The 24,380-nt window shown below is 49.0% G+C and overlaps 1 non-coding gene and 1 pseudogene across 1 annotated transcript; both read left to right on the top strand.

The window, feature by feature from the left end:
* Positions 1-24,380, top strand: part of LOC137335598 (zinc finger protein 850-like) — a 103,796-nt pseudogene that overhangs the window by 55,153 nt on the left and 24,263 nt on the right.
* On the top strand, positions 22,331-22,412 carry trnas-cga (transfer RNA serine (anticodon CGA)). Its single transcript has one exon. It is a non-coding gene; the product is annotated as a tRNA-Ser (tRNA).

The raw sequence follows: 24,380 nt of genomic DNA, 5'->3' as shown, positions 1-24,380 counted from the left end.
CACTTTCACTCTCACATTCACCCTCTCACATTCGCTCTCTCACATTCCCCCTCTCACATTCCCCCTCTCACATTCCCCCTCTCACATTCACCCTCTCACATTCACCCTCTCACATTCGCTCTCTCACATTCGCTCTCTCACATTCACCCTCTCACATTCACCCTCTCACATTCACCCTCTCACATTCACCCTCTCACATTCACTCTCTCACATTCACTCTCTCACATTCACCCTCTCACATTCACCCTCTCACATTCCCTCTCTCACATTCACCCTCTCACATTCACTCTCTCATATTCACTCTCTCACATTCGCTCTCACATTCGCTCTCTCACATTCGCACTGTCACGTTCTCTCTCTCACGTTCTCTCTCTCACGTTCTCTCTCTCATGTTCACTCTCTCTCGTTCACCCTCTCACAATCGCTCTCTCACATTCGCTCTCTCACTCGCTCTCTCACTCGCACTCTCACATTCGCTCTCTCATGCACTCTCACATTCACTCTCTCACATTCACCCTCTCACATTCACCCTCTCACATTCACCCTCTCACATTCACCCTCTCACATTCCCTCTCTCACATTCACCCTCTCACATTCACTCTCTCATATTCACTCTCTCACATTCGCTCTCACATTCGCTCTCTCACATTCGCACTGTCACGTTCTCTCTCTCACGTTCTCTCTCTCACGTTCTCTCTCTCACATTCACCCTCTCACATTCACCCTCTCACATTCTCTCTCTCACATTCTCTCTCTCACATTCACCCTCTCACATTAACCCTCTCACATGCACCCTCTCACATTCCCTCTCTCACATTCACTCTCTCACGCACTCTCACATTCACCCTCTCACATTCACCCTCTCACATTCACCCTCTCACATTCTCTCTCTCACATTCGCCCTCTCACATTCCCTCTCTCACATTCGCCCTCTCACATTCGCCCTCTCACATTCGCCCTCTCACATTCGCTCTCTCACACTCGCTCTCTCACACTCGCTCTCTCACGCACTCTCACATTCCCTCTCTCACATTCCCTCTCTCACATTCCCTCTCTCACATTCGCCCTCTCACATTCGCTCTCTCACATTTGCTCTCTCACATTCGCCCTCTCACATTCGCTCTCTCACATTCACCCTCTCACATTCGCCCTCTCACATTCGCTCTCTCACATTCACTCTCTCGCATTCACCCTCTCACATTCGCTCTCTCACATTCGCTCTCTCACATTCACCCTCTCACATTCACCCTCTCACATTCACCCTCTCACATTCACTCTCTCACATTCACCCTCTCACATTCACCCTCTCACATTCCCTCTCTCACATTCGCCCTCTCACATTCGCCCTCTCACATTCGCTCTCTCACACTCGCTCTCTCACGCACTCTCACATTCCCTCTCTCACATTCGCTCTCTCACATTCGCCCTCTCACATTCGCTCTCTCACATTCGCTCTCTCACATTCGCCCTCTCACATTCGCTCTCTCACATTCGCTCTCTCACACTCGCTCTCTCACACTCGCTCTCTCACGCACTCTCACATTCCCTCTCTCACATTCCCTCTCTCACATTCGCTCTCTCACATTCGCCCTCTCACATTCGCCCTCTCACATTCGCCCTCTCACATTCGCTCTCTCACATTCGCTCTCTCACATTCGCCCTCTCACATTCGCCCTCTCACTTTCGCCCTCTCACATTCGCTCTCTCACTTTCACTCTCACATTCGCTCTCTCACTTTCACTCTCACATTCGCCCTCTCACATTCGCTCTCTCACATTCCCCCTCTCACATTCACCCTCTCACATTCACCCTCTCACATTCACCCTCTCACATTCACCCTCTCACATTCACTCTCTCACCTTCACTCTCTCACGCACTCTCACATTCACCCTCTCACATTCGCTCTCTCACATTCGCTGTCTCACATTCGCTCTCTCACATTCGCTCTCTCACATTCCCTCTCTCACATTCCCTCTCTCACATTCACCCTCTCACATTCCCTCTCTCACATTCGCTCTCTCACATTCGCCCTCTCACATTCCCTCTCTCACATTCGCCCTCTCACATTCGCTCTCTCACATTCGCTCTCTCACACTCGCTCTCTCACACTCGCTCTCTCACACTCGCTCTCTCACGCACTCTCACATTCCCTCTCTCACATTCCCTCTCTCACATTCCCTCTCTCACATTCCCTCTCTCACATTCCCTCTCTCACATTCCCTCTCTCACATTTGCTCTCTCACATTCGCTCTCTCACATTCGCCCTCTCACATTCGCCCTCTCACATTCGCCCTCTCACATTCGCTCTCTCACATTCGCCCTCTCACATTCGCTCTCTCACATTCGCTCTCTCACATTCGCCCTCTCACATTCGCCCTCTCACATTCGCTGTCTCACATGCGCACTCTCACATTCGCTCTCTCACTTTCACTCTCACATTCACCCTCTCCCATTCGCTCTCTCACATTCCCCCTCTCACATTCCCCCTCTCACATTCCCCCTCTCACATTCCCCCTCTCACATTCCCCCTCTCACATTCACCGTCTCACATTCACTCTCACATTCGCTCTCTCACATTCACTCTCTCACATTCACCCTCTCACATTCACCCTCTCACATTCCCTCTCTCACATTCCCTCTCTCACATTCCCTCTCTCACATTCCCTCTCTCACATTCCCTCTCTCACATTCACCCTCTCACATTCACTCTCTCATATTCACTCTCTCACATTCGCTCTCACATTCGCTCTCTCACATTCGCACTGTCACGTTCTCTCTCTCATGTTCACTCTCTCTCGTTCACCCTCTCACAATCGCTCTCTCACATTCGCTCTCTCACTCGCTCTCTCACGCACTCTCACATTCGCTCTCTCATGCACTCTCACATTCACTCTCTCACATTCACCCTCTCACATTCACCCTCTCACATTCACCCTCTCACATTCCCTCTCTCACATTCCCTCTCTCACATTCCCTCTCTCACATTCACCCTCTCACATTCACTCTCTCATATTCACTCTCTCACATTCGCTCTCTCACATTCGCACTGTCACGTTCTCTCTCTCACGTTCTCTCTCACATTCACTCTCTCACATTCGCCCTCTCACATTCACTCTCTCACGCACTCTCACATTCACCCTCTCACATTCACCCTCTCACATTCACCCTCTCACATTCTCTCTCTCACATTCACCCTCTCACATTAACCCTCTCACATTCACCCTCTCACATTCACCCTCTCACATTCCCTCTCTCACATTCACTCTCTCACGCACTCTCACATTCACCCTCTCACATTCACCCTCTCACATTCACCCTCTCACATTCTCTCTCTCACATTCGCCCTCTCACATTCGCCCTCTCACATTCGCCCTCTCACATTCCCTCTCTCACATTCCCTCTCTCACATTCGCCCTCTCACATTCGCCCTCTCACATTCGCCCTCTCACATTCGCCCTCTCACATTCGCTCTCTCACATTCGCTCTCTCACATTCGCTCTCTCACATTCGCCCTCTCACATTCGCCCTCTCACATTCGCTCTCTCACATTCGCCCTCTCACATTCACCCTCTCACATTCCCTCTCTCACATTCCCTCTCTCACATTCGCCCTCTCACATTCGCTCTCTCACATTCGCTCTCTCACACTCGCTCTCTCACACTCGCTCTCTCACGCACTCTCACATTCCCTCTCTCACATTCGCCCTCTCACATTCGCCCTCTCACATTCGCCCTCTCACATTCGCCGTCTCACATGCGCACTCTCACATGCGCACTCTCACATGCGCACTCTCACATTCGCTCTCTCACTTTCGCTCTCACATTCGCTCTCTCACTTTCACTCTCACATTCACTCTCACATTCGCTCTCTCACATTCGCTCTCTCACATTCCCCCTCTCACATTCACCCTCTCACATTCACTCTCTCACATTCGCTCTCTCACATTCGCTCTCTCACATTCGCTCTCTCACATTCCCTCTCTCACATTCACCCTCTCACATTCCCTCTCTCACATTCACCCTCTCACATTCACCCTCTCACATTCACCCTCTCACATTCACCCTCTCACATTCACCCTCTCACATTCACCCTCTCACATTCACCCTCTCACATTCACCCTCTCACATTCACCCTCTCACATTCGCCCTCTCACATTCACCCTCTCACATTCACCCTCTCACATTCACTCTCTCACATTCACTCTCTCACATTCACCCTCTCTTCCTTTCACTCATGGTTTAGGACCACTGAAAGATGATGCGATGGGTTTAGATTTCAGCACAGGGAGGAGGGAGAGTGCGCGGGATGGGGGATTTGCAGCTTTGAGGGAACAAGAGAGGAAAGCATGTTCTGTGGACACTAACACAGCCTGTTCTTTATTTCGATCCTGTATTTACAGTGATGACTTTTAAACCTCTTCATGTCAAGATCTGACAGAGTCATTCGAATCATCAGCACCTGAATATCATCGGCCTTTGAATGTGGAAGGAGAAATGTTCGTCTGTTCTGTCTCTGGGAGAAGATTTCAAACACCCGAGTGAGAGTGTTCCAGTGCACTGACTGTGGAAAGAGCTTTAACCAGTGACACAGCCTGAAAAAACATCACACCATTCACAGCGGGGAGAAACCGTACACGTGTTCTGTGTGTGGACGAGGCTTCGACTGATCGTCCAACCTGGAGAGACACAAGGACACCCGGACCACGGAGAAACCGTGGAAATGTGGGGACTGTGGGAAGGGATTCAATTACCCGTCACAGCTGGAAATTCATCGACGCAGTCACACTGGGGACAGGCCGTTCACCTGCTCCGTGTGTGGGAAGAGATTCACTCAGTCATCCACCCTGCTGACACACCAGCGAGTTCACACTGGGGAGAGACCGTTCACCTGCTCCGTGTGCAAGATGAAATTCACTCATTCATCCCACCTTCTGAGACACCAACGAGTTCACTCTGTTGAGAGACCTATTAAATGCTCTGACTGTGGGAAGAGATTTAAAAGCAGAAACAATATGCTGACACACCAACGAGTTCACACTGGGGAGAGGCCGTTCTCCTGCTCTGTGTGTGTGAAGAGATTCACTCAGTTATCCAATCTTCTGACACACCAGCGAGTTCACACTGGGGAGAGGCCGTTCACCTGCTCCGTGTGTAAGAAGAGATTCACTCAGTCATCCAACCTTCTGTCACACCAGCGAGTTCACACAGGGGAGAGACCTTTTAAATGCTCTGACTGTGAGAAGAGATTTAAAAGCAGAAAGGAACTGCAGACACACCAGCGAGTTCACACTGGGGAGAAGCCGTTCTCCTGCTCTGTGTGTGGGAAGAGATTCACTCAGTTATCCAGCCTTCTGAAACACCAGCGAGTTCACACTGGGGAGAAGCCGTTCTCCTGCTCTGTGTGTAAGAAGAGATTCACTCAGTCATCCATCCTGCTAATACACCAGCGGGTTCACTCTGATAAGAGACCTTTCAAATGTTCTGACTGTGGGAAGAGTTTTAAAAGCAAAAGTAATCTGCTGACACACCAACGTACTCACACTGGGGAGAGGCCGTTCTCCTGCTCTGTGTGTGTGAAGAGATTCACTCAGTTATCCAATCTTCTGACACACCACCGATTTCACACTGGGGAGAGGCCTTTTAAATGTTCTGACTGTGGGAAGAGATTTAAAATCAGAAACGAACTGCTGAGACATCAACGCACTCACACTGGGGAGAGACCGTTCACCCGCTTTAAGCGTAAGAAGAGATTCACTCGGTCATCCACCCTGCTGACACACCAGCGAGTTCACTCTGAAGAGAGACCATTTAAATGTTCTGACTGTAAGAAAAGCTTCAAAAGCAGAAACGAACTGTGGAGTCACCAACGCACCCACACTGGGGAGAGGCCGTTCACCCGCTCGAAGCGTAAGAAGAGATTTACTCGGTCATCCCACCTTCTGTCACACCAGCGAGTTCACACTGGGGAGAGGCCGTTCACCTGCTCCGTGTGTAGGAAGGGATTCACTCGGTCATCCCACCTACTGAGACACCAGCGAGTTCACACTGATGAGAGACCTTTTAAATGTTCTGACTGTGAGAAGAGGTTTAAAAGCAAAGTTAATCTGCTGACACACCAACGCACCCACACTGGGGAGAGGCCGTTCACCTGCTCCGTGTTTGGGAAGAGATTCACTCGGTCATCCACCCTGCTGAGACACCAGCGAGTTAACTCTGATGAGAGACCTTTTAAATGTTCTGACTGTGAGAAGAGGTTTAAAAGCAAAGTTAATCTGCTGACACACCAACGCATTCACACTGGGGAGAGGCCGTTCACCTGCTCCGTGTTTGGGAAGAGATTCACTCGGTCATCCACCCTGCTGAGACACCAGCGAGTTAACTCTGATGAGAGACCTTTTAAATGTTCTGACTGTGAGAAAAGCTTTAAAAGCAGAAACGAACTGCTGAGACATCGACGCACTCACACTGGGGAGAGACCATTCTGCTGCTCCGTGTGTAAGAAGAGATTCACTCGGTCATCCCATCTTCTGTCACACCAGCTAGTTCACTCTGAAGAGAGACCTTTTAAATGTTCTGACTGTGAGAAGAGGTTTAAAAGCAGAAACGAACTGCTGAGACACCAACGCACTCACACTGGGGAGAGGCCGTCCATCTGCTCCGTGTGTGGGAAGAGATTCACTCGGTCATCCCACCTTCTGTCACACCAGCGAGTTCACTCTGATGAGAGACCTTTTAAATGTTCTGACTGTGAGAAGAGGTTTAAAAGCAGAAACGAACTACTGAGACACCAACGCACTCACACTGGGGAGAGGCCGTTCATCTGCTCCGTGTGTAAGAAGAGATTCACTCGGTCATCCCACCTTCTGACACACCAGCGAGTTCACACTGGGGAGAGACCTTTAAATGTTCTGACTGTGAGAAGTGTTTTAAAAGCACAAATGATCTGCTGAAACACCAACACACTCACACTGGGGAGAGACTGTTCACCTGCTCCGTGTGTGGGAAGGGATTCACTAATTCATCCCACCTTCTGAGACATCAACTTGTTCACACGATTGAGTGACCTGTTAATTCACTGACTGTAGGAAGAGCTTTGAAAGCAGAAATGAACTGCTGACACATCAACTCGCACCCATTGGGGAGAGACGGTTCACCTGCTCTGTGTGTGGGAAGGGATTCACTCAGTCATCACACGTGCTGAGACACCAGCGAGTTCACATATGACTGCAGGGGTTGGATTCTGCTGTTAATCCCATCCAGGACTGAACCATGTTCATTCTGACAGTTGGGGTTTGTTTCTGCTGATGTTAATAACCCCTATAACTGGGCTGGAGTTTATTATTCTGGATATCTGTAAAATAAATCAGCTTTATTTTAAACCCTTGTTGTAGATTTTGGTCTTTCCCACCTGAGTGTTTAGCATCACCTGACTGGAGCTCAGAAAGGACAATCTGGGGGGAGGATCGTCCGGTGGGAACAGAACTTCAGCCTGGACACAGTCCTTCAGGGCCACACTGAGAGGGGCAAACGGCACTTTGGTCTTTCTCGTCTCCCTTCTCTGATTGCAAAGTCACCGTGCGGCGTCCAGTCTAAAAATGACTGTGGTAATTATTCTATGGAGATTTCAACTGTTTGTGTGACAGTCCTGAGTCTACAATTTAAGGCAGGCGTTAACTCATTTAAAATAAACCCGTTAAAAATAAATGAGTTAAAGTCTGCATTAAAATAGCAGAAGAAGGAGTTTACAGGAGCCTGTTAACTGCTGGTACAATTATACAACAGTCATTTGATCTCCAGATAAAAAAGTGTGTTTCCAGAATTCATGGTTTTATTGCTGTGTGCGTGTTAGACACCAGGATCACTAAAAATACACAACCCGGACCATCCACAGGGTGGGGGTGATCCCGACAGTTACTCTGGGATCACTCCCACTGCGGAACTCCACCACTGACCCTGCTGAAGGTTGCAGGCTCAGGGAGTGGGGCCTCCAGGAGTGGACTGTAAGAAAGCTGGGTTTCAGTATCCTGACAAATATATGCCGAGGAACCAGAGGAATCCTTACTAAGGAACCATCTGGGATTTTACCTGTTAGTGTGGGTCTCGGGGTGAATGATTCCTGACTCCCTGAACTGTCTTACATTTAACCCAGATCGGATCAGGATGAATTCAGTTCACAGGAGAATTGGGACCAATATCACCCACAATCGAGGGAGACACAAGCAGCCATTAGAGAAGCTCAGAGATCTTTGGAAAAGAAGATGGTGCACAATTGTGGGAATAATAGCAAACGCCTTTCCAGCTACGTCAGGAGTCAGAAGACCATTAAAGATGGTTTTAGGGCCACTGAGAGACAGTTCAGGACAGATTCCCGGGCTATGGCAGAGATGTTAAATGACTATTTCTCATCAGTCTACACTCCTGTGGATGAGGCTCGGATTCCAGCTGTGGGATGTGCTGTCGACAATAACATCATAAATATTAAAATAGAAAGGGATGTCATCTTGGATAAAATATGAAATCTCAAAATACTTTGTGCTCCAGATCCAGATGATATCCACCCACGGGTGTTTAAAGAGATGGGACAGGTGCTCTGTGAGCCCCATGCCTGTATCTTCAACTGTTCAATGGAGTCAGGGATTGTCCCCTGAGATTGTAAGGTAGCTCACGTAGTTCCCATTTTCAAGAAAGGGGATAAGTCAGAGCCGGGGAATGACAGGCCCATCAGTGTGACCTCGATCAGAGGGAAGATGCTTGAATGGATCCTAAGAGATGCTGTTTATGATCACGGGGAAAGAGAAGGGACCATTAGAGATACTCCATACGGCTTCTGGAAAATAAGTTTGTGTCTTTCAAACTTGCTTGAGTTTTTTGAAGAAGTTGCTGGGTTAGTGTATGAGGGTAATCTGGTTCACATTGTCTGTCTCAGGGGTGTGAAACTCATTTTCTATGGTGAGCCTGATCCGATATCCTGGCACTTGGCCTGGGCCACATTCAGCAAAAGTTATTAAACTGGAAATAGATGAAGATAAACTCTATTGGTACTTAATTACATTTAGATTTTATTTACAGCTACTGCTGCTCCTGATACCTGGCACCTCTTAGCTTGAACCATTGCATCAACATTTGGAGTAAATGACTGGGCTGAGGCCTGTTTTGGATAAAAACATGAAGAGAACTTGTCACTACAGAACTTTGGAAGTGAATTCCACAGTCTCACAACTCCCTCTGTAAAGAAGTTTCTCTTGATCACTGCTCTAAAACAGGCAGGAGGGGGTAAGGGTAGCTACTCAGACTGGTAAAAGGTGGAAAGTGGTGTTCCACAATGATCAGTGCTGGAACCACTGTTCACAATTTATATAAACGATTTGGACTCGGGAATCGAATTTACAATAAAAAAAATTAGCAGATAACATCTGATTGGCGGGGTGGGTATAATTAATACTGATGAAGGCTAAGACAAAATACAAGAAGACATTAATAAACTTGCAGAATGGGGATGCAATTGGCAAAGGAATTTTGAAAAGATGAGTGAGAAGTCGAGCATTTTGGTAACAAGAACAAGGAGGCCACATAATGCATGGATAATAAGTCTAAAAGGGGGTTAGAAGAGCAAAGGGTTCGAGGGGCACAGATACACAAATCACGAAAAGTAGTGACGCAGGTTGCAAAGGCCACAAAAAAGCAAACCAAGCACTGGGGTTCATTTCTCGAGGGATAGAATTGAAAAGCAGAGAAGTTATGTTCAGCTTGTGGAGAACCTTGATTAGACTGCACTTGGTGTACTGTGAAAAGTTTTGGTCTCCATATTATAAAAAGGATATGGAGATACTGGAGAAGGTGCAAAAAAAGGATTCTAATGGATGTCACCATATAAGTTTTCCCTGTACTTGGTGTCCCAATGGAAGTTGCCCCTGGATTTGGTGTCTCAGTGTAAGTGGTCCCTGGATTTGGTGTCTCAGTGTAAGTGGTCCCTGGATTTGGTGTCCCAGTGTAAGTGGTCCCTTAATTTGGTGTCCCAGTGCAAGTGGTCCCGGGATTTGGTGTCCCAGTGTAAGTGGTCCCTGGATTTGGTGTCTCAGTGTAAGTGGTCCCTTAATTTGGTGTCCCAGTGCAAGTGGTCCCTTAATTTGGTGTCCCAGTGCAAGTGGTCCCGGGATTTGGTGTCCCAGTGCAAGTGGTCCCGGGATTTGGTGTCCCAGTGTAAGTGGTCCCCGGATTTGGTGTCCCAGTGTAATTGGTCCCCAGATTTGGTGTCCCAGTGTAATTGGTCCCCGGATTTGGTGTCCCAGTGAAAGTGGTCCCTGGATTTGGTGTCACAGTGTAAGTGGTCCCTTGTGTTTTGAGGCATCGCTCGTGGCATTTTTCTCCTCTTTCCACCTTTATAAAAATTGTTACCAGCTTATTAAAGCCATTAACCGGCTCTCGGTCGGGCACAGAAAAAAATTGACCTCCTAAGTTTCCCTGAGAATGACAGGTCTGAATTCTCGTTGGAGAACATTTAGCAATTAAACCAGACTGGGCGGGGCGGGCCTGAGGTGCGAATTAGCAACTGAAAAGTGGCGACACCACGGGGGAGGGCCCGAGCACTCGGGTTTTTGTATAATTTATTTATTTATTTTGTTCATTGCGTCCCTGGCACAGACCTCGATGGGATGACAATCATTAATTTTCTTTTCACTAATTCCAGCTTGCAATGGCGGGGTATTTCCCCAGAATCCCCCGCGGTTCAGAATGTGCCCTATCAATGACGACAGGAGGCCAGTGCGCAGGTGCAGGACCGGACCGTGCTCTGAGCATGCGCAGTGCGAGTGGTGGAGATACACTGAGGCCGGGGAGGAATTGGATCTGTGGGTGGGCGGGGAAGTTTCACAAACACCCGGAGGCTGCTTGAGGCCACAAATAAGAGTAAAAATTTATATAAACGATTTGGACTCGGGAATCGAATTTACAATAAAAAAAATTAGCAGATAACATCTGATTGGCGGGGTGGGTATAATTAATACTTCGGTGACAGGCCTGTCAGGCGGCCGCCCGGATGAGCAGTGTGACTGGCCGCCATCTTGGGAGAGGAAGTCATGGTGGAATTATGGCGCATGCGCGGCCATCTTGGTACGGAACAAAGAGTGGGCGGGGCTTCAGGGTCCCAGTGACCGGGAACAATGAGTGGGCGGGGCTTCAGGGTCCCAGTGACAAGGAACAAAGAGTGGGCGGGGCTTCAGGGTCCCAGTGACAAGAAACAAAGAGTGGGCGGGGCTTCAGGGGCCCAGTGACAAGAAACAAAGAGTGGGCGGGGCTTCAGGGGCCCAGTGACAAGAAACAAAGAGTGGGCGGGGCTTCAGGGGCCCAGTGACCAGGAACAAAGAGTAGGCGGGGCTTCACGGTCCCAGTGACCGTGATCAAAGAGTGGGCGGGGCTTCACGGTCCCAGTGACCGTGATCAAAGAGTGGGCGGGGCTTCACGGTCCCAGTGACCGTGATCAAAGAGTGGGCGGGGTTTCAGGGCCCCAGTGACAGGCAACAAAGAGTGGGCGGGGCTTCAGGGTCCCAGTGACCGTGAACAAAGAGTGGGCGGGGTTTCAGGGCCCCAGTGACAGGCAACAAAGAGTGGGCGGGGCTTCAGGGTCCCAGTGACCGGGAACAAAGAGTGGGCGGGGATTCAGGGTCCCAGTGATCGGGAACAAAGAGTGGGCGGGGCTTCAGGGTCCCAGTGACCGGGAACAAAGAGTGGGCGGGGCTTAAGGGTCTCGGTGACCGAGAACAAAGAGTGGGCGGGGCTTCAGGGTCCCAGTGACCGGGAACAAAGAGTGGGCGGGGCTTCAGGGTCCCAGTGATCGGGAACAAAGAGTGGGCGGGGCTTCAGGGTCCCAGTGACCGGGAACAAAGAGTGGGCGGGGCTTCAGGGTCCCAGTGACCGGGAACAAAGAGTGGGCGGGGCTTCAGGGTCCCAGTGACCGGGAACAAAGAGTGGGCGGGGCTTCAGGGTCCCAGTGACCGGGAACAAAGAGTGGGCGGGGCTTCAGGGTCCCAGTGACCGGGAACAAAGAGTGGGTGGGGCTTCAGGGTCCCAGTGATCGGGAACAAAGAGTGGGCGGGGCTTCAGGGTCCCAGTGACCGGGAACAAAGAGTGGGCGGGGCTTCAGGGTCCCTGTGACCGGGAACAAAGAGTGGGCGGGGCTTCAGGGTCCCAGTGACCAGGAACAAAGAGTGGGCGGGGCTTCAGGGTCCCAGTGACCGGGAACAAAGAGTGGGCGGGGCTTCAGGGTCCCAGTGACCGGGAACAAAGAGTGGGCGGGGCTTCAGGGTCCCAGTGACCGGGAACAAAGAGTGGGCGGGGCTTCAGGGTCCCAGTGACCGGGAACAAAGAGTGGGTGGGGCTTCAGGGTCCCAGTGATCGGGAACAAAGAGTGGGCGGGGCTTCAGGGTCCCAGTGACCGGGAACAAAGAGTGGGCGGGGCTTAAGGGTCTCGGTGACCGAGAACAAAGAGTGGGCGGGGCTTCAGGGTCCCAGTGACCGGGAACAAAGAGTGGGCGGGGCTTCAGGGTCCCAGTGATCGGGAACAAAGAGTGGGCGGGGCTTCAGGGTCCCAGTGACCGGGAACAAAGAGTGGGCGGGGCTTCAGGGTCCCAGTGACCGGGAACAAAGAGTGGGCGGGGCTTCAGGGTCCCAGTGACCGGGAACAAAGAGTGGGCGGGGCTTCAGGGTCCCATTGACCGGGAACAAAGAGTGGGCGGGGCTTCAGGGTCCCAGTGACCGGGAACAAAGAGTGGGTGGGGCTTCAGGGTCCCAGTGACCGGGAACAAAGAGTGGGCGGGGCTTCAGGGTCCCTGTGAACGGGAACAAAGAGTGGGCGGGGCTTCAGGGTCCCAGTGACCGGGAACAAAGAGTGGGCGGGGCTTCAGGGTCCCAGTGATCGGGAACAAAGAGTGGGCGGGGCTTCAGGGTCCCAGTGACCGGGAACAAAGAGTGGGCGGGGCTTCAGGGTCCCAGTGACCGGGAACAAAGAGTGGGCGGGGCTTCAGGGTCCCAGTGACCGGGAACAAAGAGTGGGCGGGGCTTCAGGGTCCCAGTGACCGGGAACAAAGAGTGGGCGGGGCTTCAGGGTCCCAGTGACCGGGAACAAAGAGTGGGTGGGGCTTCAGGGTCCCAGTGATCGGGAACAAAGAGTGGGCGGGGCTTCAGGGTCCCAGTGACCGGGAACAAAGAGTGGGCGGGGCTTCAGGGTCCCTGTGACCGGGAACAAAGAGTGGGCGGGGCTTCAGGGTCCCAGTGACCAGGAACAAAGAGTGGGCGGGGCTTCAGGGTCCCAGTGACCGGGAACAAAGAGTGGGCGGGGCTTCAGGGTCCCAGTGACCGGGAACAAAGAGTGGGCGGGGCTTCAGGGTCCCAGTGACCGGGAACAAAGAGTGGGCGGGGCTTCAGGGTCCCAGTGACCGGGAACAAAGAGTGGGTGGGGCTTCAGGGTCCCAGTGATCGGGAACAAAGAGTGGGCGGGGCTTCAGGGTCCCAGTGACCGGGAACAAAGAGTGGGCGGGGCTTAAGGGTCTCGGTGACCGAGAACAAAGAGTGGGCGGGGCTTCAGGGTCCCAGTGACCGGGAACAAAGAGTGGGCGGGGCTTCAGGGTCCCAGTGATCGGGAACAAAGAGTGGGCGGGGCTTCAGGGTCCCAGTGACCGGGAACAAAGAGTGGGCGGGGCTTCAGGGTCCCAGTGACCGGGAACAAAGAGTGGGCGGGGCTTCAGGGTCCCAGTGACCGGGAACAAAGAGTGGGCGGGGCTTCAGGGTCCCAGTGACCGGGAACAAAGAGTGGGCGGGGCTTCAGGGTCCCAGTGACCGGGAACAAAGAGTGGGTGGGGCTTCAGGGTCCCAGTGATCGGGAACAAAGAGTGGGCGGGGCTTCAGGGTCCCAGTGACCGGGAACAAAGAGTGGGCGGGGCTTCAGGGTCCCTGTGACCGGGAACAAAGAGTGGGCGGGGCTTCAGTGTCCCAGTGACCAGGAACAAAGAGTGGGCGGGGCTTCAGGGTCCCAGTGACCGGGAACAAAGAGTGGGCGGGGCTTCAGGGTCCCAGTGACCGGGAACAAAGAGTGGGCGGGGCTTCAGGGTCCCAGTGACCGGGAACAAAGAGTGGGCGGGGCTTCAGGGTCCCAGTGACCGGGAACAAAGAGTGGGTGGGGCTTCAGGGTCCCAGTGATCGGGAACAAAGAGTGGGCGGGGCTTCAGGGTCCCAGTGACCGGGAACAAAGAGTGGGCGGGGCTTCAGGGTCCCTGTGACCGGGAACAAAGAGTGGGCGGGGCTTCAGGGTCCCAGTGACCAGGAACAAAGAGTGGGCGGGGCTTCAGGGTCCCAGTGACCGGGAACAAAGAGTGGGCGGGGCTTCAGGGTCCCAGTGACCAGGAACAAAGAGTGGGCGGGGCTTCAGGGTCCCAGTGACCAGGAACAAAGAGTGGGCGGGGCTTCAGGGTCCCAGTGACCGGGAACAAAGAGTGGGCGGGGCTTCAGGGTCCCAGTGACCAGGAACAAAGAGTGGGCGGGGCTTCAGGGTCCCAGTGACCGGGAACAAAGAGTGGGCGGGGCTTCAGGGTCCCAGTGATCGGGAACAAAGAGTGGGCGGGGCATCAGGGTCCCAGTGATCGGGAACAAAGAGTGGGCGGGGCATCAGGGTCCCAGTGATCGGGAACAAAGAGTGGGCGGGGCTTCAGGGTCCCAGTGCCTCATTTATTTTATTCTCAATCTGCCCACAGCGGGTTTAGAACTGAACCCAATCAGAGGAGAGGGAGGGAGAAAACTGGGAGTGGAGGGAAGAAATATTGGAGATGGTGGGATGGGTTTGGTTTTCAGCACAGGGAGGAGGGAGAGTGTGTGGGACGGGGATTTACAGCTTTGGAGGAACAAGAGAGGAAAGAATGTTCCACAGAGACTAGAATTGTCTGTTCTGAATTTCTATCCTGTATTTACAGTGATGACTTTTGTAAACTCCTTTTACAGGGTACGAGAAGGCGAGGATTTGCAAACATCGGTGTGAGTGGAAAATCACCGAGACACACACACACCCGAGTGAGAGTGTTCCAGTGCACTGACTGTGGAAAGAGCTTTAACCAGTTACACAGCCTGAAAAAACATTGCACCATTCACAGCGGGGAGAAACCGTACACGTTCTTCTGTGTGTGGACGAGGCTTCAACTGGAGAGACACAAGGACACCCGCACCACGGAGAAACCGTGGAAATGTGGGGACTGTGGGAAGGGACTCAATTACTCTCTGAGCTCGAAACTCATCGACGCAGTCACACCGGGGAGAGGACGTTCACCTGCTCCACACGGAACAGGAAAAGCACAGTTTCTGGTCTGGGGTGCGTTACCTGATCTCACCCGAAGTGGTATCAAGCATCAGAAAGCAGGAAACGCCCAGGCTTCGTCCCAGGCCTGTGCGGAGTTTGCTGTTCTCAGGCTCGTGGGTTCGAGCCCCACTTCGGGTGGTTTGTGTTTTAATTTTTAGGCTGATTTCACAGGCGATCCCCAGTTCGAAATTCCAAAGGCAGAGAGCTCAAGGAGTATTTGATATAAATTAGATTCAAGGGCAGTATTATAAATGTCCTCCTTGATTCTGGACCTTGATCTCTCTCCAACCGCTCGCTGCTACAGATTGAACTTTATTTTAATTCACCTGCAGCTCGGGGTCAGTGCGGATCAAAGGGGCTTCGGGCCCGTCTCTCCCTTCACAGCCCATCAGTGCAGAGAAAACAAGGGAAACTTTACACACGTAATGTTTCTTCAACTTTTCATAAACACTTCAGTATTTTTCACTCCACGTCCAATATTGTGAGTCCTCCCCTGGTGTGTCCACTTTCTGTGTTTATAAACACTTCAGTGTATTTCGTTCCGTGTCCAAAACTGTGAGGTCTCCCCTGGTGTATGAGTATTTTGTGTTTATAAAGAGTGTAAATTATTGACCGGGGGTTTGTGTGTAGGGGGTTTGAGGGTGAGCTCTGATTCCCGCTCCCTGATGGATTGAATGGAGGAAAGAATGAATGAGAGAGAGGCGCGATGTGGGAGACGGGATGATGGAAGAATGTGTCCACGAACCTGGTTAAAAGTGGCCAAACACAAGATAATATTAAGATATCCTCAGCAGAACATGAACATAACCTGAGCTCCGAGATCTGGTCGGGTCCCATTCCCCCGAAGTAAGGAATGAGCGGGAGAGGCAATTCCGCCCGGTTTATATTTTCTTCCAAGGCGATGCCAAAAACTCCCACTTGCGATGGAGCCGAAATTGGGAATGCGAAAATCTAAAAGTCCCCGTTTCAATTCCGAATTTCCGCAATATTTGGTTGTTTTGCTTTCGTCCTTCTGGTTTAAACTCGCATTTATTTACACTGAAACTTTAACCGGCACTGGAGGCTTGGGGAAGTAGTAGAGAGGCATCAAGGATGAGAAATACTGATAGCATCTTTATTTAGCTTTTTTTCTCTATTTCCTTCTGCATTTTTCTCTGTTTTTTGCCTCTCGGTGCCAGGCGAACATTTGATTTGAAGCATTTGATTCCAAAACTGATGCCTTTTCCACATCTCGGGGCGGTCAGACACGCTCTGTCTGTTTGTTACTCCTTGTGACCATGAAAGGGAACAGGCCCCGAGTTAAACGTCTATCAGCAAATCGGCAGAGAGATAACACAGCGGGAATAAAACTCGATGCCTCACATTGTTAGATACTCAGTGATACAGATTGTAATGTGTGTCAGTAAACATACCCGGATACTGAGTATTGCAAACAATTTTACAACACCAAGTTATAGTCCAACAAATTTATTTTAAATTCCACAAGCTTTCGGAGGCTTCCTCCTTCGTCAGGTGAACGGTGTGGACTGAGTGACACAGATTGTAATGTGGGTCAGTAAACATACCCGGATACTGAGTGACACAGATTGTTATGTGTGTCAGTAAACATACCCGGATACTGAGTGACACAGATTGTAATGTGTGTCAGTAAACATACCCGGATACTGAGTGACACAGATTGTTATGTGTGTCAGTAAACATACCCGGATACTCAGTGACACAGATTGTCATGTGTGTCAGGAAACATAACCGGATACTGAGTGACACAGATTGTAATGTGTGTCAGTAAACATAACCGGATACTGAGTGACACAGATTGTAATGTGTGTCAGTGAACATACCCGGATACTCAGTGACACAGATTGTAATGTGTGTCAGTAAACATACCCGTTTACTGAGTGACACAGATTGTAATGTGTGTCAGTAAACATACCCGGATACTGAGTGACACAGATTGTAATGTGTGTCAGTAAACATACCCAGATACTCAGTGACACAGATTGTAATGTGTGTCAGTAAACATAACCGGATACTGAATGACACAGATTGTAATGTGTGTCAGTAAACATAACCGGATACTGAGTGACACAGATTGTAATGTGTGTCAGTGAACATACCCGGATACTCAGTGACACAGATTGTAATGTGTGTCAGTAAACATACCCGGATACTGAGTGATACAGATTGTAATGTGTGTCAGTAAACATACCAGGATACTGAGTGACACAGATTGTAATGTGTGTCAGTAAACATACCCGGATACTCAGTAACACAGATTGTAATGTGTTTCAGTGAACATACCCGGATACTGAGTGATACAGATTGTAATGTGTGTCACTAAACATACCCGGATACTGAGTGACACAGGTTGTAATGTGTGTCAGTGAACATACCCGGATACTCAGTGACACAGATTGTAATGTGTGTCAGTAAACATACCCGGATACTGAGTGATACAGATTGTAATGTGTGTCAGTAAACATACCCGTTTACTGAGTGACACAGATTGTAATGTGTGTCAGTAAACATACCAGGATACTGAGTGACACAGATTGTAATGTGTGTCAGTAAACATACCCGGATACTGAGTGACACAGATTGTTATGTGTGTCAGTAAACATACCCGGATACTGAGTGACACAGATCGTAATGTGTGTCAGTAAACATACCCGGATACTCAGTGACACAGAATGTAATGTGTGTCAGTAAACATACCCAGATACTGAGTGACACAGATCGTAATGTGTGTCAGTAAACATACCCGGATACTGAGTGACACAGATCGTAATGTGTGTCAGTAAACATACCCAGATACTGAGTGACACAGGTTGTAATGTGTTTCAGTGAACATACCCGGATACTGAGTGACACAGATTGTAATGTGTGTCAGTAAACATACCCGGATACTGAGTGACACAGATTGTAATGTGTGTCAGTGAACATACCCGGATACTGAGTGACACAGATTGTAATGTGTGTCAGTTAACATACCCGGATACTGAGTGACACAGATTGTAATGTGTGTCAATGAACATAACCGGAGAAATGATTCTGGAAATGGAAAGAAATAGAGAGATAGAAAAAGAGAGAAAAGAGACAGATCGAAAGGGATGGAGACACAGAAAGGTGAGTGGGGAAAGAAGGTGAAAAGAAAAATAAGAAGATGTCTTTCTCCACCCCAAGGGCAAAGACATGTCAAACATTGTAATGGATGTTATTCAAAAAATACTCCTTATGACTTTTTGTTTGGATTTGCTCGTTTGTAAAGTCTACCAAACTTTGAAAAGTTACCAAAACAACATAAGAGAAATCTCACGGCCCATACAAGGATCAAGCCCGCGACCATGGTGTTATTAACATCACGCTTTAACCAACTGAGCTAACCGGCCATGGATGAAGTGCCATGGTCATGAGCTTAGCCACGTGTTTTGGGTGGTCTGTGTTTTATTTTTTGCACAGGGTGATAGGGTTATTGCACAAACATTGAATAAACCACATCCGGTAAACATTGTTACTTATTTCTGTATAAAACTAACCATGGTGTAAATCAAAATTAACAGATAAAGAGCACGTTACTGTAAAGAATTAAATTCTGATAAATATTATTTTACTAACAATGAACAGCCCATCCCCCCAAACTCTGCCATGCTATAAAACCTGAGGGCAGGACCCTGAGCTACTGTGAGAATGATATCACCCCAACGTGATTCTATCACGCTTCGTTTTGACGTGTTGTCAGATGTCTGTCTGTCTGTCTATCTGTCTATCTGTCTGTTTATCCGTCTGATTGCGCCTCTGCCTTATTCTCGGGCTTTTTGTTTGCGGGCAGCAGGCCTCCATCCCAGACTGACCGTCTAACCTCCCGGACCGTGTGAAGGTTGATGTGTATGTGGACTTTCAAAAGTCGTTTGATAAAATGCCAAAGAAGAGGCTTGTCAGCAAAATTGAAGCCCATGGAATAAAAGCATGGATACGAAATTGGCTTCGTGACAGGGAACAGAGCAGTGGTGATCTTTTGGTTTTCGGACTGGAAGAAGGTATACAGTGGTGTTCCCCAGTGCTCGGCACTCGGATCACTGCTTTTTTCATCTATATTAATAACTTGGACTTGGGTGTGCAGGCACAATTTCAAAATTTGCACATGACACAAACCTTGTAAATGCAGTAAACAGTGAGGAGGATAGTAATAGACTTCAAGAGGCTGGTGGAATGGGCGGACAGATGAAATTAAACGCAGAGAAGTGCAAAGTGATAGGTCTTGACAGGAAGAATGGCACAATTCTAAAGGGGGTGCAGGAACAGGGGGTATGTGTGCACAAATCGTTGAAGGATGCAGGACAGGTTGAGAAAGTGGTTAAAAAAGCAAACGGGTCCCTGGGCTTTGTAAATAGCGGCATAGAGAACAAAATCAAGAAAGTTATGTTGAACCTTTATAAAACACTGGAGCACAGCTCCATGTGTGTTGCGTCGACTAACCCTTTGCGTTCTGGCCCCTAAACGTCAAACATGCTCTAGAATTAAGTCAATCCTGTTTTCTGCAGCGCTGAAATGTCTCACGGCGGTGTATAGATTGAAGCGGAAGGTGAGTTTATCACAATTCAGGCGATCTCATAGGTGCAGAATGAAAATGCTCCTTTAATTGGCCGGGAATCAATTTCCGTTTCCTCGGGTGGCAGGTGAGAATTCGACCAGTGAAACAGCTCCGTCCACACATTAGCGGGCTGCATGTGTCCAGTTGGAAACCTGTCTGAAAGAACATTTAGTCTCACAAATCTCCTCTGCTTACCCTGCACATTCTGATTTACATCCCTGCAGTGGAAACGCTTGCAACTGCCGTTGCCGTGTAGTAGGGCGTTAGACAAATTTGGAATCGTGCTACCGGTGCTATTTTATATAAGTTTTGTTCAATGCTCAAATAAATATGAACTGGAGATAATGGGCCGCATTTCCTTCTCTCAGAGAGATACTCCACCGCGGCAGAGCCTTTTAATTGGGAGCACAATGGTCTCTTGCAAAACTTCAAGGTGCGTGAAGGAAACTTCACAATAATCCACAACTGGAGTATGGATAGACTGGAGAAGTTGGGATTGTTCTCCTTAGAGCAGAGAAGGTTGAGGGGAGATTTGATCGAAGTGTTCAAAATCATGACGTGTTTAGATAAAGTAAATAAAGAGAAACTGTTCCGATTGGCAGAAAGGTCGAGAACCAGAGGACACAGATTTATGGTGGTTGACAGAAGAACCAAAGGCGATATGAGGAAAACCTTTTTTTACTGAGCGAGTAGTTATAAACTGGAATGCGCTGCCAGAAAGGAGGGTTGAAGCAGATTCCATCGTGGCTTTCAAAAATATTTGAAGGGAAAATATTTGCGGGTCTACGCGGAAAGAACGGGGGAATGGGACGAACTGGATTGTTCTGACAAAGAGACGGCACAGGCTCCATGGGCCAAATGACCTCCTTCTGTGCTAAAGCGATTCTATGATTCTATGATTTTATCTCTCCCAAGCTCCATCTTAAATTCTGCTCAATTGATATTTAGGTTATTTTTTCCATACTTTTATCTCTCTGTCTCTGTCTCTCTCTATGTTTTCCCCTGATGGACTCCTCAGGCTTCCTTGAACGGTTAAGGCTGATCGAACCAGCGACAGGAGCAGAGAAGGGTAAAGATAGAAAGACCGAGACGGTAGGAAAAGTAAACGGCCAACCCAGAAGAGGAATTCGTAGCTAACGTCTACGCATTCATGACTCTTTGTCCTCACAGTAATTTTAGCCCAGTATAAAAGGAAAGACAGTCTTGTATTTATAAAGCGCTTTTCACGACCTCAAGACGCTATACAGCCAATGAAGTATTTTTGAAGTGCAGTCACTGTTATACTTGTGGGAGAGTGGATAACCTGCGGATGCCGAGGGAGACAACAATGTAGCTTTAGAGCAATTAATTCTGTAAAGTCTCACTTGATAATACAAGTCGCACATTCAAAACGAATGTGGTAAAGAGAGGCTAATAATGTTGATATGAAATAGAATACAACTAGACATTGCTGTACATCGGAATAGAAAACCTGATCAGATGGACCGGTCGGCTGTGGGTGGCACCGAATTCTGGGTTGGTTGCACCCCTCTGTTATCAGTGGGTCATTGATCTTGGGATGATTCTCGCTTTGAGTATTTGCTGATTGACATATGAGAGAACCCGGACGAGACCTGCCGTGTTACCATTTTTAGTGCAAAATCACTAATTGGCTTCTCACGTCTTGTTAGCGGTGTAGTCGGCAGGATTGACTTAATTCCAGTGCATGGAGGAGGACAGAATGCAGAGGTTCTGTCGACGACAACACACATGGAGAAAGGAAAATGTCTCAAGATGGTGTTAAGATTGAAGCTGAATGTAAATGTATCCCAATTCACGTGACCTCATGAATGGAGAATGAAAATGGTCCTCCATTGGTCGGTAAAGAAACGCGGACATTCCGCATGGCAGGCGAGAATTTTGCCCCTGAAACAGCAATGCCCGCACAGGAGTGGGATGCATGTGTCCAGCTGGAAACCGCTCTGCAAGAACATACATTCTCATAGATCTCCTGCGATAACCTTCCTCATTCTGATCTGAAGCCGTGTAGGCTTCGTCGTTTGCAGCTGCGATGACCCAAAGATTAAGGCGTTGGAAGTCGCAATATGATTTTCCTCCCCAGCTTCGACGCAACACACGTTGAGAAAGGAAGATATTACAGAATGGTGAGCAGATTGAAGCTGAGTGCGAATAGATCCCAATTCACGCGATTTTATGAATGGAGAATGAAAATAATCCTGAATTGAGCGGGAATCGAAGTCCCACCTCACCACGTGACAGAGGAGGATTCCATCACAAAAACAGCAATGCCCGCGCGTGAACAAGCTCCAACCATCGAGTTGGAAACCTGTGGGAGAGAACACAGTATCACAGATCGCTTGTGATAAACCCACGCATTACAGCCGTGCACTACATATGTTTGTGGCTGCGATGGCCGAGTGGTTAAGGCGTTGGACTCGAAATCCAATGGGGTTTTCCTGCGCAGGTTCGAATCCTGCTCGCAGCGCTAGTTTTTGAAGTTATGTTTACTGCTCAAACAACGATGAACTTGAGTTGACGAACCGCATTCCCTCTCTCAGAGAGATGCTCCAGCACGGCACATGCTTTTAATTGGGACCCCAATGGTCTCTTGCAAAATTGCAAGACACTTGAAGGAATCTCTCCCAAGCTCCATCTTAAATTCTGCCCGTTCGCAGAACTTGACATTTATACGATTTCTTCCTATACTTTGATCTCACCTTGTCTCTGTCTCTGACTCTCCGTGTTTTCCCCTCATGGACATGGCAGGCTTCCTTGAACGGCCACGGATGATTGAACCTGGAACACCAGCAGTGAAGTGTAAAGATGGAAAGACTGAGACGGGGGGAGAAGCAAAGGTGCAATCCAGCGGATGAATTCGTTACTAATGTCCACACATTTATGTCTCTTCGCCCTCACAGTGCAAAAATCAGCAATTTGAGTCCAGTACACTTATGGTAGAGTGTAAATATGCGGATGTTGAGACAGACACCAATCGAACCGTTGTCATGGTGATGAAAGCGCCGAATCCTAAACACTGGACCACAAGGAAAAGCATGAAAATTCTTTGCTGCGAACAAGCAGAGCAACGCGGCCTTTCCCACTTGCCCCTTTGTAATTCAGGTCATTTTTGTGCCAGACAAGCTGCTCGCACAAAATGGCATTTTCTGTTCGAACTACTATCAGGACAGAAGGTGATGTTCAGGCAATGACAGCACCAAGTGCAACTAGGCATGTACATGAAATGGAAAGTGATTTATAATACTACCACAAGCTGCTGATGGACATGTTTCCATTTCCAAAATTCACGCACCGAATCAATGGAAAAACTGCAAGGCAACGCAGGTCCATCGTGCATCATTTGAAGCAACTGGCAGTTTAAAGTGGCATTTCCTGCTGCTCCTGTCGGGGGTGAGGGAGAGACACTGTCGGTACCTGCGTACAGTTTGATTTTGTACAGAACTGTCCAGTAAAGGAGCAAATATACCGGGGCTGTGAGATATTCTATATTATTCACATTTAACGACAGGAATATCCGCAATCAGAAGCTGAAAAGAAGGGAGAGATAAGAGGCCTGAGAATAAACACGGAGCCGAATGAATCACGGAAGAGTGAAAGAAAAATAAATTTAATCAGTTCCACTTTATCTCGTGCGCAATCCTGGGAGCTCCCCGATGGACTGGTGGTTAAAATTCAGTGCTCCCACCGCCGCGTGGTTCCATTCCCAATCAGGGAATTAACTTCAACAAGAGTTATGGACTTTTTAAATTAACCACATGAAGCGAATTAAACCCTGTTCGTAGTTGAATGACTGTTTTAATCACCATTAATCAACCGATAACTTTCTATTTCAGGCTGAAGGAGATACTGACGTGATTACCGAGAGACAGTCAAAACTTTAATAAGATTTTTGTGCTTTGCATGCGATGAAATTTCATCATTTTATAGACTGAATCTTAAGAGTGCGATTATAAGCTCAGTGCAGCCGTTGTTAAATTTCAAATTAACAGGCAATTGTCGCTGTTTATCACAGGACCGCCCGAACTGGTTCTACAATCAAGATGAAAGTAACGCAACGAGGAACATCTGATACAACAGGAGAGGCATCGGGCTATGACAAAAATCCCCACCGTTTTGCTTTTCCAAAATAAAGGGTGTGACATTTCTTCTCTGAACATAGAAAGAGTCTGGTCTCGCTCATCACAGAAATCTCTATGTCACAACGAACCGTCTCTCCTGCAGCGAGTGCGGCCTCCCTTCGGGCCTTTCGGGGGCTTGTCTCTCAAGATGAATTGTGATTTCCGTGAAGCCAATGTTCCATTCCTTTATATGATTCATGTGCCTGATTTCCGACCGCAGGGTAAATGGCGGACTATCAGCCCTGCTCAGCTGACAATGATCACGGTACATTTTCTTGCAGACAAAACACATATTGAAACCCTGGAATTTTGAGGCG

This window comes from Heptranchias perlo, chromosome 20, assembly GCF_035084215.1.
Source record: "Heptranchias perlo isolate sHepPer1 chromosome 20, sHepPer1.hap1, whole genome shotgun sequence".
Lineage (NCBI taxonomy): Eukaryota > Metazoa > Chordata > Chondrichthyes > Hexanchiformes > Hexanchidae > Heptranchias > Heptranchias perlo.
This window is presented reverse-complemented; position numbering and strand designations above follow the sequence as displayed.